We start from the raw sequence: 15,706 nt of genomic DNA, 5'->3' as shown, positions 1-15,706 counted from the left end.
GTACCATACTGTACCATACAGTACCATACTGTACCTCCATACCTGTGGTTGCTTTGCAGGCCAACAACACTGTCTTTCTGTAAATCTATTTTCAGGAGGCCAAAGGGAGGTAAATCCTCCCATGTGTTCTACTGTGTACATACTGTGTTTTATAGTTGTGATGTTTTATACTATGTTGATGAATTGAATGTATAGGACCTCAATGGAAACAAGTCCACTGGACCTTTACGTGTTGTTTATTTAGACTGAGTGTTTTACTGTACTCATGCTGTACATTTCCAAACCAAGTGTCAAAATATAACACAAACTTGAAAATGGGTAACATGTATACAGTTGGAGGTACAGCATTGTGTAAACAGAGCTGTCACATTGTGCCGTTATGTATACATGTTATACAGTATACAGGGTATGAAGCTTTTTGAAATAAATAGTCAATCCTTTGCAGTTGCTTTGCAACAAACTGCTTTTGCAAGCCAATTTGATCATTTTGATTGCCATGTATTTATTGTAAAGGTGCTTTTGTGAGGTTGCTATGACTACTGGGAATAGGCGGGGTCGAGTCAATTTCGGGGCACAGTTACTTGATGGAGTCACTGGGGCACAGGTGCCAGGGGTTGGCAATCAGTGGGAAGCCACAAACTTTTTCTACCATTTGTTTGTTTTCAGTTAGTTTGAGTTGTTTCGGTTTATTTTCTGTACAGAAGTTAGTAGTTTACTTTGCAGTCACGACACCCGGGCCCGGCTTATGTTATGCTACTATCATCATCCTGCATCAAAATAAACCTTTTAAATGCATTCAAGACCTGTTTTTCCTGACAACTGCACCACGCGTTGGAAAGAGCTTCACGAATTACCATATCCCTCACTGGCAAGTTTTTGTAGACCGATTGCCTTTACGAGCAGCATTTATTTCTTTTCTCAATACAATTTAAATAGTATACAAAAAAAAGCCTCATATTTAAAATGTGTTTAAAGGTAGCAGCTCTGTTTCTATGTGCAGTAGGTCTAGATGTCACTCAATGGTGTGTTGTCATATCTGTGACAGATTTTTTTTTATCTGTTATCTGGCCCAGTGGGAATGGGCCTTTATGGTGGTTGTATTCCATACTCTAGCCTTCTTTTATCACAGCAGCTCACATCTGCTGTGTTCACACATTGTTGAAACCAAATTATTATAAATGGTCTGCGTGCATTTACATTATGAATGTAATACACATGAATGTAATACAAATGCATATCATTGGCTCTACAATTTCTTTTAAATGCATATATTTCTTTCATACCATATACAGATATTTTTGAATAAAGAAATCAACGCTGTCAACGATGTTCACAGAGTCAATTTCTAAAGAATGTGTTAAGAAAGCAGTCGTAGACTTTTATCATGTATAGTCTTTATAGTAGTCTTACTGTAGCTGTGCACATGGCTGTGTTGTGAACAGTTACAGTGCACATGAATGGACTTCTAGCTGCAGCTACTAAATGTGTTTCTGATGACACCTGCTGGTTTGATTGAGTAACAGCAGCCTACATGGAGTTTTATTTCAGACTACCACGTAGACCCCCAAACTACACACTGTGTAAGGGTCCATTTGGTTCCATTTGTACACTCTCAGAGTTACAGAGCTGTGAGGGACCATTTGGTTCCATTTGTACACTCTCAGAGTTACAGAGCTGTAAGGGTCCATTTGGTTCCATTTGTACACTCTGTGTGTGTGTGTGTGTGTGTGTGTGTGTGTGTGTGTGTGTGTGTGTGTGTGTGTGTGTGTGTGTGTGTGTGCGTGCGTGCGTGCGTGCGTGCGTGCGTGCGTGCGTGCGTGCCTGCGTGCGCTTATATGTGTGCCTGAGCGTCTTACCAAGCATGCAGGAAATGGGTGTTTAGCCACAGAGAGCAGGGGATGGTGTTTTTTACTGGTGTTTCAGTCCGAGTGTGGGGAAAGGGTGCGTTCGGAAATGCGCACCGGACTGCGCGGGCGTTTATCGTGGGCTTGCCCAGGCCTTACGGCCTGGGCATAAATATAACGATTGCATTCACCACGGCTTCGTAACTCGCGCGGCGCTCCGCCGGCCGCGCGGCCCTGGCCCGCTCTTCGCGGCCACTCGCGCCTGCGGCGCTCGGGGGCGAAGAGCAGGACCAAGGACCGCTGGCCTTCGCGCCGCTTGCAATGTCGTGGACAATAAAACGAGCGCACCCTTTCATACACTCTGACTGAATCACCAGTAAAAAACACTCTCTCCAGAGAGCAGAGGGGTCCTCACTCTTCAGCTACTCTACAGTCAGTCAGTCAGTCAGTCAGTCAGTCAGTCAGTCAGTCAGTCTGTCTGTCTGTCAGTTTCATGCAGTTCTCCACCATGACATCTGCACCAACCTACCTAGTTTCATGTGAGTATATAAAATGCTACTTTATTTGATTTGACTATCAGTTCATTAATGAGACTGATCACTACTTTGTTACTAAACAAGGTAATTATTATTACGATAATTTGTTCTCTGTGGATGGACTGTAAATCACCACCTATATACTGTATTATGTGTATGTGTGTGTGTGTGTGTGTGTGTGTGTGTGTGTGTGTGTGTGTGTGTGTGTGTGTGTGTGTGTGTGTGTGTGTGTGTGTGTGTGTGTGTGTGTGTGTGTGTGTGTGAGTGTAGCAGAGTGACTCACTGCCTCAGCCTCAAAAGTCTAGTATCTCCCTCTGTCCATTGGGATATCCCTTTGGATCAATGAATCTGTTATTGGATCATTTAAGATATTGGTAGTATAGTTATTAATAACAAATCATAATAAAGTAGTTTTGCTTCCGTGGGCGAGTGAACGTGAACGAGTGAATGTCTGTTCACGTCGTTTGCGTCAAGTAAAAAAAAGTATACAGTTACAGTATAATATGGTGGGATGCCATAATGAGTCTTGTGCTCTACGGCTCGGTGGTTTTGCAAAAAATGACATGAAATTTGGAATGGAAATCTGTCAGTTGTTTAGACACACAGTCACAGGCCTGGTATTCTATAGGGTCTAGAGGAGGCACTGGTGCAATGCATTAAACTACCTTTTAATAATCCTTTTAATAATTTACTTCCAAACTAATTCTCAAATATACTTGTTGTTTTCCCTTAAACGTAGAGGTAGTACTCTTTGGGACAGAGTACTGGGTACGGGTTTACAACTTTCTTCACTTCATTTACTATGAAAACCGGCACATCTTGTCTGTCAGTGAGTGAGTCTATGAGTGGGTCAGTACTAACACCTCAATGTCTATAGCTGACCTGTTGTGACATCACATTGTTGACTGTCATGCTCCAGCCTATTCTGGCAATCATATGGAGATCCCTGATGTCATCAATATTAAGCCCATATTTGGCAATGCCCACATATGGACACTCCATATAGCCAAGATAGAATTCATTTGCAAATCAAGACTGCTGACTATCATCACCGAGATCTCCATATATATACATTTGTATTTATAACTAGATGTATGTAATATCCCCTGACTACTACTTGACTGTCGTTTGTCCAGCTATTGAGTTTCAGTAGTTGCAGTTTCACAGCCTGACCTTATATTTTAAACATGTCTATAATATGGTTATATGGCATCTTACTCCCATATCCCATATTGGTAAACTCTGTGAGAAGACTCTACTGTATTGTTCTGTAGACTCTGTGAGAAGCTAAACACTATAACACATTGTATTGACTGTTGCCAGATGTTTGCTTCATCGTAAGGTTGTGCGGCAAACAGACAATAATCAAACCCTCGATACGTTGCATCTGCGCGTTGTAGTCTTGTAGATCACAGAAGTTAGATGTATAAACCAGGCTCATTCTACACTGTCTAGTCTAGTGACAGAACAGTCAGGATCATACAGAGAAAATCCATCTAACACAATAATGGATAAATAGTCATGCAACTTATGTGTGAATAGTTTATATTTTCTTTTAAATGTCACCATTCAATTATGTATAATTAGACAGAAATGTAACCATACCCTGATGTAAACATTTCATTAGAAATGATGTATGATATAAACAGCCACAGATCATAGATTATAGTATGCCCTCAAAGAAAGTCTATAACACACCACTATGTATAACCAACCACACAACCAGGGAGCTCCTCTGAGAAGGACACTCAACCTTAGCTTTATAGAGCTAAAAAGTGTTGCTTCTGAAAATATATTTTGCCCTAATAATATTTGTATCTCTCTCTCTCTCTCCCTCTGTCTCTCTCCCCCTTCCCCTCCCCCTATCCCTCTCTCTCTCTCTCTCTCTCTCTCTCTCTCTCTCTCTCTCTCTCTCCCTCTCCCTCTCCCTCTCTCTCTCTCTCTCTCTCTACAGTGGTGTCTCTCGTCCTCTGCTGTGGACCTGTTCAACCAGAAGGTGAGACAACTTCATTGCATTGCATTATGGGTAGTGTAGTGTGGGACCAGTCTGAATCAAAATGATTATAGCGACCTTAAGCAACGCTACAGCAACGGCAGATGACAACGGTAAACAGAAATGATCCGTGATCGATAGATCAACCTGCCGTCGCTGCAGCCGTCTCTACTACGGCAGAAGGTCCCTTCCCACGTAGCGCCTACTGCGTCTGCTGCGTGTACGCGTCGCCATGGGAACCAAAGCGTTCAGTGAAAGGGGTGGGAACCCGTCGCCGCCGAGGCTTTGCTTAACCATTTTGACCGCTACGGTGATTAAGTCATAGCAGCCATAGTCCGCCTGGCGTTGCCGTCCTGAAAATCATCGAGCTTAAGGTCGCTAATTATATGTATTGTTCCGCTCCTCATCCCTCCACTGCACGTCCAACATGGCCTCTAGTGCTTTATCCCAACCCTTAGAACCTGGGCTGATCCTGTCATCTTGTTCCTCCTTGTTCCTTATTGACCAGGTCTCAATACATGTGTTATTGAGTTTGTAATGGGTAGGGGTTTGAGCTCCATCCCTCGTGACAACACACAGAATTGGACTAAATTGGGGAGGTCCCAGCCACCGCCAGGGCCCCCTGCGGACCCCCACACTGCCGGAAAAAGATATGGGAAAATAGTCAAAAGTAGCTGATCATTCATCTGACCGGTCACTTATCTCCCGATTAGGGAGTCTTACTGGTATCGTTATCCTATATATTAACTACAGTGTCATAACTTCTTCCAGTGTCAGTGAAAGTCATTCCTGAGAGATCTCAGCACTTTCAGTATGAACCAATCTCAGTGAGCTGTGAGGAGGAAGGCAAGCCTGTGTCCTCCTGGTCTGTGAGAAGAATCATCAGCGGGGAAGTGAATGCAGCCTGCAGTGAATGGGGAAAAACTGGTACGTAGGAAGGGATGGAAATGGAATATTTAATTATGTATTTGTCTCTGGTTTTATGACTCTTTGTTGTTGAATGTTTTATCTAGCTAAGGTAGAACCAGTAAGACTCCCTAATCGGGAGGTAAGCGACCGTCAGGTCGCATACACAAACTTTAGAAGGCAATGGTAGCCAATCAGGAGGGAATATGGGAAATGGGAAAGATCCATGTTGATGACATGACTTTAGAGATACCGCTTTGTGTGATTTTAGGCCCAAATCTGTAGGAGCAGTGACCAAAAATTTGTTTTGCAAAAATCTGACTCATGGTGGCGCTAGAAAAGGGCCATGTGAGAAATGAGGGGTGGAGGTTGTGGTTTTGGCAAAGTTTGGCATGGATAGGGGCAACGGTGGCGGAAATATGAGTAGGGCAAAAGTGTGACGTGACGTGGCGGACAGATTGACAGACTGACAGTTTTGATAGTAACTGTAAGGCCCGGGACTTTACGAGTGTTATCAACTCTCCCCGAGCAGGCTCAGATGGTAAAGGCAGAGCGTTATGGAGGCATACGCACTGCTGCCTCCATCTGGCGCAGTCAGGTTAGGAATTAAGTATTCTGATTCTTTGTACTATCCAGATAATTCTACTGTACTATGCACCTTGGGGAATTGTATCATGAATTTATCAAATAAATCAAATCAAAAGACGGACGGACGGACGGACGGACGGATGGACGGACGGACAGATAAAGTAGATATCTTTTAACTGAAATCCCTCTTTCTTTCTCTTGTGATTCTGTGGACAGAAGGAGAATCCTGCACCATACTAAGACCATATGCCTCAGAGGATAGTGGAGAATACTGGTGTCAGTCCGAGACAGAAGGAGTCAGCCGCTCCATCAACATTACCATCTCTGGTACAAAAAAACAGTGAAAAGTCATCACTTTATTTGGGGCCGTTTTCAGCCCAAGGATTGTTTTTCATGCAAAACAAATGCTTGCAATGGATTCAGAATCATGAAGAACCCCTAGTTAGACCCCTCACAGCAGATCTTTTTTTTTTTATATATATTTTTCTGTTCCTGTATAGTGAAGTCAATGGAAATGGCCATAACCTTTTTTTTTTTTTTTGCGATGTTTCCGGCAGAGCAGACCTCTCATTCTGTGGACCTTAATGACCAAACGAATTACAGTAGATAAACCAGAAATAAAAAGTACGGCAGTACATCACAGGTTCAACCCTATTCCTTGAGCTTTTGGGCCTGTGGGTCCCTGACTTCTAACATTATATTAACTATTGGGACATAGGAATAATGGGTCATTGGAATAATGAGCAGGCCCCAAGTCAAGGGACTATTTTAGTGTTAAAGATAATTGTTTTAGTGTTGAGATAATTTAAAGAGAGCCAGAACAACCATTCATTCCAGCCACCATCTTGCCTTGTAGATAAGATTAAGAATAACTTTGTATGGAATCCCAGTATGCGGTCTCCTATATTTCAATTAAACCCTGTCTATAAATGGTTCTATAGATGTTCATAAGTCAACATGTTGCTTCTAGATGTGATCCTAGAGAGTCCTATACATCCTGTTCCAGAGGGAGATAACATCACGTTCCGCTGCCTGTACAAAGACCAGACTGGTAAACCATCCTCTGACCGTCCAGCTGTCTTCTATAGAAACGGCTCCCTCTTCAGGATTGAGCCTACAGGACAGATGACCATCCTCCATGTCAACAAGTCTGATGAAGGACTCTACAAGTGTTCCATCTCTGGTCTTGGACCGTCTCTAGAGAACTGGATGAAAGTGACACGTGAGTCATGTACTAATGATGAATAAACCGTTAATAAACAGAGTTTAAATGCATTGATGGATAAAGTATTCAACTAACACCAGTACCTCCAGTAGTCAAAGCATACTTAAGATACTCCTGGTTAAAGATTATTCAACTACAACTGAAATGCTAGTTTAAATGATTGACATTTAAAGTGATTCACAGCTTTATAAACGTGTGTTTAAGAGGAACTGTGTTTTGTTGTGTTTCAGATTCTCCAACCAACACCAAGGACCCTCCCTCTCCCTCTGATCCTTCATATGTCTCTGCTCTGGTGGGGTCTGGGGTCTGCATCATCATCCTTAGGCTGATCCTCCTGTTTCTGTTTCTGTGGAGGAAATACAGAGGTATGTACACACACACACACACACACACACACACACACACACACACACACACACACACACACACACACACACACACACACACACACACACACACACACACACACACACACACACACACACAGAGAGAGAGAGAGAGAGAGAAGCTGTGACATTTCTCATGATAAACTGCAATCTTCGGTCGCAATTAATCGGTGCTTTTACAGCTAAAAGACCAAGTTTAGTGTTATCTGTTTATAACGGCTAGAGTTACCCTGCTAACAGGCTGATCTACTTTAGAGTTATCTATTTTAGAAATACCCTGTAGCAGTTATGAAGGATTAAAGATTTAACTAACTTTAATGATCCTCTTTTATTCACAGGTCTATGTTGTGTCAGGTACGTACACTAATGATCTCTATTCATCAATACGACAACAGTAGAATAGATTACCTGTTCATTCTGGGAGAACCAATCATTATTAACGTTACAGAGCTGTTCATTCTGGGGGAACCAATCATTTTTAATGTTACAGACCTGTTCATTCTAATGAACCAATCATTATTAATTTTACTGTCTGGGGGAACCAATCATTATTATTGTTACAGAGCTGTTCAGTCTGGAGGAACCAATCCCAATCCTGGTGATGATGTGTACCTGCCACTACAGCACGGTCAGTCTTTCAACCAATCATGTTATATCATTTTATTTAATATTATTATATTTTTAACGCAGAGCAAACAATCAAACATCTCAAATCTCAATTTTAAAACATTGCGTTCCCAGTGCACTTTTTTGTAACCTTTTATACTTGTGTTATTCTGACTGGAATCTAAATTCATTTAGACGTAACAACATTATTTTCCTATGTGGAAGTGTGTGCAATCATCATGTTTAAATTAAATATAAATTAAAGCTGCAAGCAGCGATGACCGGGCCCTCGCAGCTCTACCCACGTCACAAGGGGCAGCAGCCAATCAGAAGAGGGTGTGGGGCTAGTTAAACCAATTAAGCTGAAGGACTCTTAATCAAGTCATATGACACCACCCACACATCTGTACGACAAACGGTTCATGAGATATAGAGGCACTTCCTGTTTGGCGAAGGGCACTTCCTGTTTGGCGAAGGAAGCACCAATTATGGTTATGGACTCTTAATCAAGTCATATGACGCCGCCCACGCGTCTGTACGACAAACGGTTCATGAGATATAGAGGCACTTCCTGTTTGGCGAAGGGCACTTCCTGTTTGGCGAAGGAAGTTTGACGCTTCGCCACGGTCACGTCGTTTTACGAAAACCCCCGATTTTGATAACTTTTCATCGTTAAGGTGTCTTGTGTACGCTGAGCGAATTCGAGTTGATCTGTTTAACGCCCTAGGAGGAGTTCGTTAAAGTACGACACGTGAAAACGGCCAAAAATATGCCAAAATGCCACAAATTAGTCAAAATGGCTGACTTCCTGTTTGGTTTCGGACATGGCGCCAAGAGACTTTTTTGTGAGTCCGGACATGATACAGGTGTGTACAGATTTCCGTACGTGTAGGTGAAACCGTATAGTGGGGCTGCGCTATTGAAGGGCGCGTAGGGGGCGCTATTGAGCCATTAGGCCACGCCCCCTTTTGATTTTTTTAAATACGTAATTTTTCACCACTTGTGATGTGCGTGCAAAGTTGCGCAACTTTTGGAGTACGTTTGGTGCCTCAAAAACGCGATTCATTCGGCGGAAGAAGAATAATCTTTGCAATTACAATAGGGTCCTCACACACTGTGTGTGCTCGGGCCCTAAAAATAAGCACCACATTAATGCTTATTTATTTCCCTTTAGGCAACACCAGCACCTACGGAGTAATCAACAACTCTGCTGTAAATGGTACAGTATATGTGTTCTTTTACTTACCGTACATACCGTTCAGTTCATGTGATAACACTGCTCGTCTGCACTGTAATGCCATTACCATTCATGTCAATAACGTCAACGAGAGCACTGCCTGCGATCTTGACAGTTGACAGCTCCGTTTGCCAGACTGTATGCCGGGAGCATTTGCCCAAATCGCGGAGGCAACAGTCTGGCCTCGCGAGACTACCAGCGAGCCCACACTATTTCATAGGAACAAAAAAAAAAATATATATATATACATATATATATACATATATATATATTCTTGACTTATTTGCACTGACTTTGGTCAGTTATTTTCTGGCCCTGCACTATTGGGTTGTGTTGGTTGTACTGTGTATTATTGCTGTGTTGATATGGCGGTGTGATACTTGTGTTGCATGACTGCATTGACTAGCATTGACTGTTATGTGCACTTTATTTTTGTTTGGCACTGTTTGTTAAGTTATGCTTTGAGTCTAGCTTTTTTTTGTGTGTGTGTGACGTATCACTTATGTGCGTTGAATGTTTCGTGGTCACTTTATGTATATATTCTTTTTTTTTTTTTTTTGCAATAGCTCTTCGACACTTTGTTTATTTTCTTTTTTTGTGCTTGATCTTTGGACTGTACACTACAGTACTCTTTTTCTTTTTCTTGCTTCTTTGTAACCTTAATCTGCTGTGTTGCCTCTGGGCAACTGAATTTCCCCCGTGGGATAATAAAGGTATCCATCTAACAGTCAATTCTAGTTTGGTTCTAATATTCATGGTAACATATTTGTTATTTAATTTACAGATCCAATTTACGTCATGTAAGTACAGTATGATCTGTCTATTCAACAACAGCAGCCAGAATACATCTTAATACTTTATTTATGTTAAATATACTGTATATTGTTTAATTGTTTCATTGTTTAATTACAGACCCATTGAGTCTGAGGGAACCAATCAGGGCCCACCTGCAGCCCAGGCGACCAATCAAAGTGATGGATCTGATGATGCGTACGATCCACAGCAGCACGGTCAGTCTTTCAACCAATCATGTTGGACTTCTGCCAAGATCAACTGGATCTAATTTGAATCTAGATTCATTCAAAACTTTATAGCTGAAAATACATTTATTAAGTACATCAGTTAAATGTGTGTCCTACTAATTAGCAGAATAATGAAGACAGTTGAAAGTTTAAAATGAAAGAAATCTATTTTTCTATGTTTGTTTATTTACTGTTTAGACAACACAAGCCCAGAGTTACATATTTAAATATTAAATATTGCCCAGAGTTACGTATTTAGTATTTAATATTTAAAATGACAATATTTATAATTTGAGGTCAAGGGTTGAATAATTGTGCAGTCAGCACAGATATCTGTGATTTATAAGATTATATTCATTAAAATGTTGAAACGTGTTTCTAATTAACGTTCAACTCATATTTCAGCTCCAGGATCTTCCAGACGTCAACATGCAGCTGATCCAGTTTATTCAAATGTGAGGAATCAAGAGTGATCAGTGTCAAAAGATTTGTGCCAGTCTGTAGTTTTGGGCCAGTAGTCAAAGAAGTCTCTTCTCCCCACATTCTTTGTAGATAGTGGTCTCATGGTGGTGATAGCAGCCTGTTGTATGCCTCAGCCTAGAACTCCCTTGGGAAATATTTAGGCCCATTGCCACATAAGTAGATCTCCTGCCATTGTCCTGCCTTCAAAACACACTTTCTGATACTAATTGAGTTCAAACATTATTGCAATATATAAAGTGCTCCTACAAAGGCACTTTCACCTCTGAATATAGGGTTGACTGTAAATGCAAAAAGCTTAAAGGAGTAGTTCACCCCCAAAATGACTTTTTTTCTATTGATTACTCATGCCATGGAGACTTGAGTTCAGTAATATTTTTTGTATTTGTCACATTTCTAGGACAATAATTGTGTTGTAAATTTACCCCCATTGATTCTGATTGGGGACCCAAATGTATTTGGGTTCCCAATCAGAATCAATGGGGGTAAATGTACTTGTTTTGTAATCAAATGTTTGTTGTGTTTATCTCAGATCAGCCTCCTGCAGATCAAGCCATCTACTCCATGGTGAAGACACACTTAGGTCAGTACTATGTATCTAATATATCCACCTGTTTCTGTGAGAATTTACTGTAGCATTATCTGCGGGACACTTCCGGTTAACAGCAGACATACAAGCTCACAGATGCAACTGTCGCGTCACAAATGCAACCGCTGTGAGCTTGTAGATCACACTCGGCTGCTGCGCCGGAAGCTGCCGCACGCCTTCTGCGCAATGCATGATGGGATGTTGGAAAGCTGTGGATAATGTACACAACTATCCTATTAGATAACCTGGCATCACCAGTCTTTCCACCTCAGAGGAAAGGCCATGTGATCCGGTATAGGCATGGTTCCCATGTTTGTTTCCCCAATACCTGTTTAATTGCTCGAGAAGTGTAATCTTGTCAGTTGCTAGGAGTAGAGTTGGACTAAGTTGGTAGGCTGCTATGCTGTGTCTTTTAGATAAAGATAGAGGTTTGCTTCACTCATCTCATCAGCCTGGTTTACGTGTGTGTGTGTGTGTGTGTGTGTGTGTGTGTGTGTGTGTGTGTGTGTGTGTGTGTGTGTGTGTGTGTGTGTGTGTGTGTGTGTGTGTGTGTGTGTGTGTGTGTGTGTGTGTGTGTGTGTGTGTGTGTGTGTATAGCTGGCACTGTAGCCCAGGACATACACCCCCCATTTCTAAGTATTGAAACTAATGTTGACCACAGATGTTCTTCTGTTTCTGAGAACAAACTCTTGCTGCCAGTAAGGTGACCGCTCTCTACGTACTGTTGCATTGTGGGTACGTAGGAGTTGCATTGTGCAACGATGATGTGGTTTTAATGTGTGAAGCGTGTGCATGATTAGTGCATGTGATTGTAGGCTATGTTCTGTCATGTCACGCATACACACTGTCTGAGAGTTGGCTTTGCACCTGCATGGCAGAGGACCTTAGATTTGAATAGTTTTGCCACCTTTTCACCATCCTACACTCTTATAATAGCTCTATCTATGTGTTCTTCTCTGACCACAAAGGATGTCGTCTGTGAGGGTGAAAAAAACAGGAAACAATGAGAAAAGCTGCATGAGGGCCGCTAGCGTAGCGACCCCCCACCGGGCCCCAGTGCCAGGCTTTCACCACTAACTGGAGAGGTTCTGATCAGAAAATATTTAGTTTTTAAATATATTTTACTGTTACATACTGTAGCGTCTGACTGTCATTTAGTCCATGTTGGAGACATTGGGCCCTATTTTCGATCATGCCTTACCACTTATCCTTAAACTATTTTGCCATTTTCTTTTTGTTTTGAAAAATATGTTTGAATATTTCAAATAGCTGATCTACAAGCTCACAACACAACAGCTTTAGAGAAGCTACAGAAGTTTAGGGACAAGGGCTAAAGAAAGCATGGATGAAAATATAACTGATTATATTACAAACTTGTCTTTGTGTGAATGTTGTTTTATTGTGTTACAGATGATGATTGAGTGAAGCACAGACAAGTGAAATGTCACTTACCATGCATGCACATACACGCACACACGCAGGCACACACACACATGCCACCTGCACGCACGCGTGCATCAGGTTTCCGTGCATCTAGTGTTTCACAATACCCCCCCCCCCCCCCATGTGAACGCTAGTAGCTTCACCCAACCCAGTGCTAACCACAGAACTTCTATGAAAACAACCAGAGTGCTCGCAGGTCTAGCGGTCCAGGCGCGCACCGCCTAGGCTCTGTTGCTTGTCTGTGGGTTCGAATCCTGATCCCGACTATCTTTGCTGCGTGTCCCCTTCTCTCCCCATCTCCTGTCTTCTACTGTCCTATCAGAAAACAACCAATCACATCACTGCTCTGCATGTGTTTAGACCAGGCGTTGCTTTTAAAAGGAGACTAAAAACCTTTGTGTTTAACAACAGATGGACTTATTGATGCCTTGAGTGTTTTAAAACGTAACACCTTTTCTTACATTGTGTGTTGTTATTGTGTAACATTGTGTGTTGTGTGTGTCTTTGTGTTACAGATGGAGATGAAGAACAGAACAAAGCAGTAAATTCTCCTTCTACTGCTCTGCCACCCAAGTCTGCAATACCCTGACCCTCTCTCTAACCCTAACTCTGACCCTTCCCTTAAAACAATACCCTGACCCTCTCTCTAACCCTAACTCTGACCCTTCCCTTAAAACAATACCCTGACCCTCTCTCTAACCCTAACTCTGACCCTTCCCTTAAAACAATACCCTGACCCTCTCTCTAACCCTAACTCTGACCCTTCCCTTAAAACAATACCCTGACCCTCTCTCTAACCCTAACTCTGACCCTTCCCTTAAAACAATACCCTGACCCTCTCTCTAACCATAACTCTGACCCTTCCCTTAAAACAATACCCTGACCCTCTCTCTAACCATAACTCTGACCCTTCCCTTAAAACAATACCCTGACCCTCTCTCTAACCATAACTCTGACCCTTCCCTTAAAACAATACCCTGACCCTCTCTCTAACCATAACTCTGACCCTTCCCTTAAAACAATACCCTGACCCTCTCTCTAACCATAACTCTGACCCTTCCCTTAAAACAATACCCTGACCCTCTCTCTAACCATAACTCTGACCCTTCCCTTAAAACAATACCCTGACCCTCTCTCTAACCCTAACTCTGACCCTTCCCTTAAAACAATACCCTGACCCTCTCTCTAACCCTAACTCTGACCCTTCCCTTAAAACAATACCCTGACCCTCTCTCTAACCCTAACTCTGACCCTTCCCTTAAAACAATACCCTGACCCTCTCTCTAACCATAACTCTGACCCTTCCCTTAAAACAATACCCTGACCCTCTCTCTAACCATAACTCTGACCCTTCCCTTAAAACAATACCCTGACCCTCTCTCTAACCCTAACTCTGACCCTTCCCTTAAAACATTTGAATTGGCATTTAGCCAGAAACAGAAGGTGGGCAACAGTCCCAGCCACACGGCTTGGCGAAAAATTATAATAATTAGTCAAATGCCCCCAAACCACCGATATGCATAGACAACTATGCATTTTGGCACAATACATAGGCTAAACAACCTGCATCAGGCTACTGCATCACACCGACTGTAACATGGTTGTAACCAGTTCTATTCCTACCATGATGCCCCAAAAAACTACATTATGTTTTTATTTAAACAAAACAAAACGTTTTGATTGGGTGGGCAGGATTTAGCAGACGCTACTTACAAAGGACAGCACATGATAATCCATCAAATGTATAGAAATAGTAATCTAGGATCATAGAAGAACATAATCCTCTAAGTAGATATAATCTGTACATTATTAGTGATTTAGTGAAGGTTCTGACAGCCTCCCTGTGTTAGGGTTAGGGTAACCCTGATCTGAGTGATCAGGAGAGGATGTAGGGTAAGATCAGGCTTTGAAGATATGGAGGGCCATAATGTACCTCCATACCTATGGTTGCTTTGTAGGCCAACATCACTGACTTCCTTTAAAACAGGCCTGAATCCATCTTTCAGGAGGCCAAAGGGAGGTAAATCTCCCCCATGTTGTACATGTGTACATACTGTGTTTTATATTTGTGATGATAGTGTATTTTGCTGATATTTACTTGCGCTAGCAGAGTGTGACAGCACTGCGTTCTGTGTTTCTGTGTTTGTGTTGTGCGTCTGTGTGTCCCATTACGTCATCCAATGGGAAAAAAAACACGGGGTGACGTCACTAGTGATGTCACCATCAACAAGTGCGACCTGATATAAATATCAAGGAGTTGGCACCTCGACAGCGCAGGTCTAGTTTTTATACAATGTTGAATTGAATGTATAGGCCTCAATGGAAACAAGTGATGAAGAGGGGTTGTAGGGTGGATCAGGCTGTGAAGATATGGAGGGCCTAACCTCGTGTCACCAGGCTTTCTCGGAGGAAAGCCTGGTGTTGGTTTACAACGGGACGGTTTGATCCGGTCTAGGTGGAAACCACAAGCAGAAGAAGCGGCGTCGCTTTGTTTTGGTTCCCTCCGTTTGTTTCCCCAATCCCTATTAAAATGCTCCAGTAGCCTAGTGTAGTCTTGCCAGTCGCTATGAGTTGGACTAAAAGATGGATATATCAAACGAATATTCGCCGCATCAAGGGCTTTATAGGTAGGCCCTAAAACAGACTTGGGCATTGTGCGGCCCGGGGGCCGTATGCGTTGGTTCACAGCCCGTGTAGGGTTAATGGCAAAATTACAAAATGAACACATTTTCTAATTTTACCTCATGCATGGACTAAAGCTGCATTGCTTTTTTTTTTTTTTTTTTTTAAAGATTTGTTTTTGGGCTTTTTATGCCTTTATTGACAGGACAGCAGACTGACAGGAAATGGG

General features: G+C 42.2%; 1 long non-coding RNA gene across 1 annotated transcript; it reads left to right on the top strand.

Annotated features, from left to right (window-relative positions):
• The first annotated feature begins 8,052 nt into the window (after positions 1 to 8,052).
• Positions 8,053 to 11,398, top strand: LOC308302610. Its single transcript, XR_013962949.1, has 6 exons — positions 8,053 to 8,106; positions 9,259 to 9,303; positions 10,106 to 10,121; positions 10,234 to 10,331; positions 10,749 to 10,798; positions 11,356 to 11,398. It is a non-coding gene; the product is annotated as an uncharacterized lncRNA (long non-coding RNA).
• Positions 11,399 to 15,706: the final 4,308 nt, after the last annotated feature.

This window comes from Nannobrachium achirus (genome assembly GCF_963921795.1).
Source record: "Nannobrachium achirus genome assembly, chromosome: 17".
Taxonomy (NCBI): Eukaryota; Metazoa; Chordata; class Actinopteri; order Myctophiformes; family Myctophidae; genus Nannobrachium; species Nannobrachium achirus.
The sequence above is the reverse complement of the archived record's forward strand: the minus strand, read 5'-3'. Positions and strand labels throughout refer to the sequence as shown.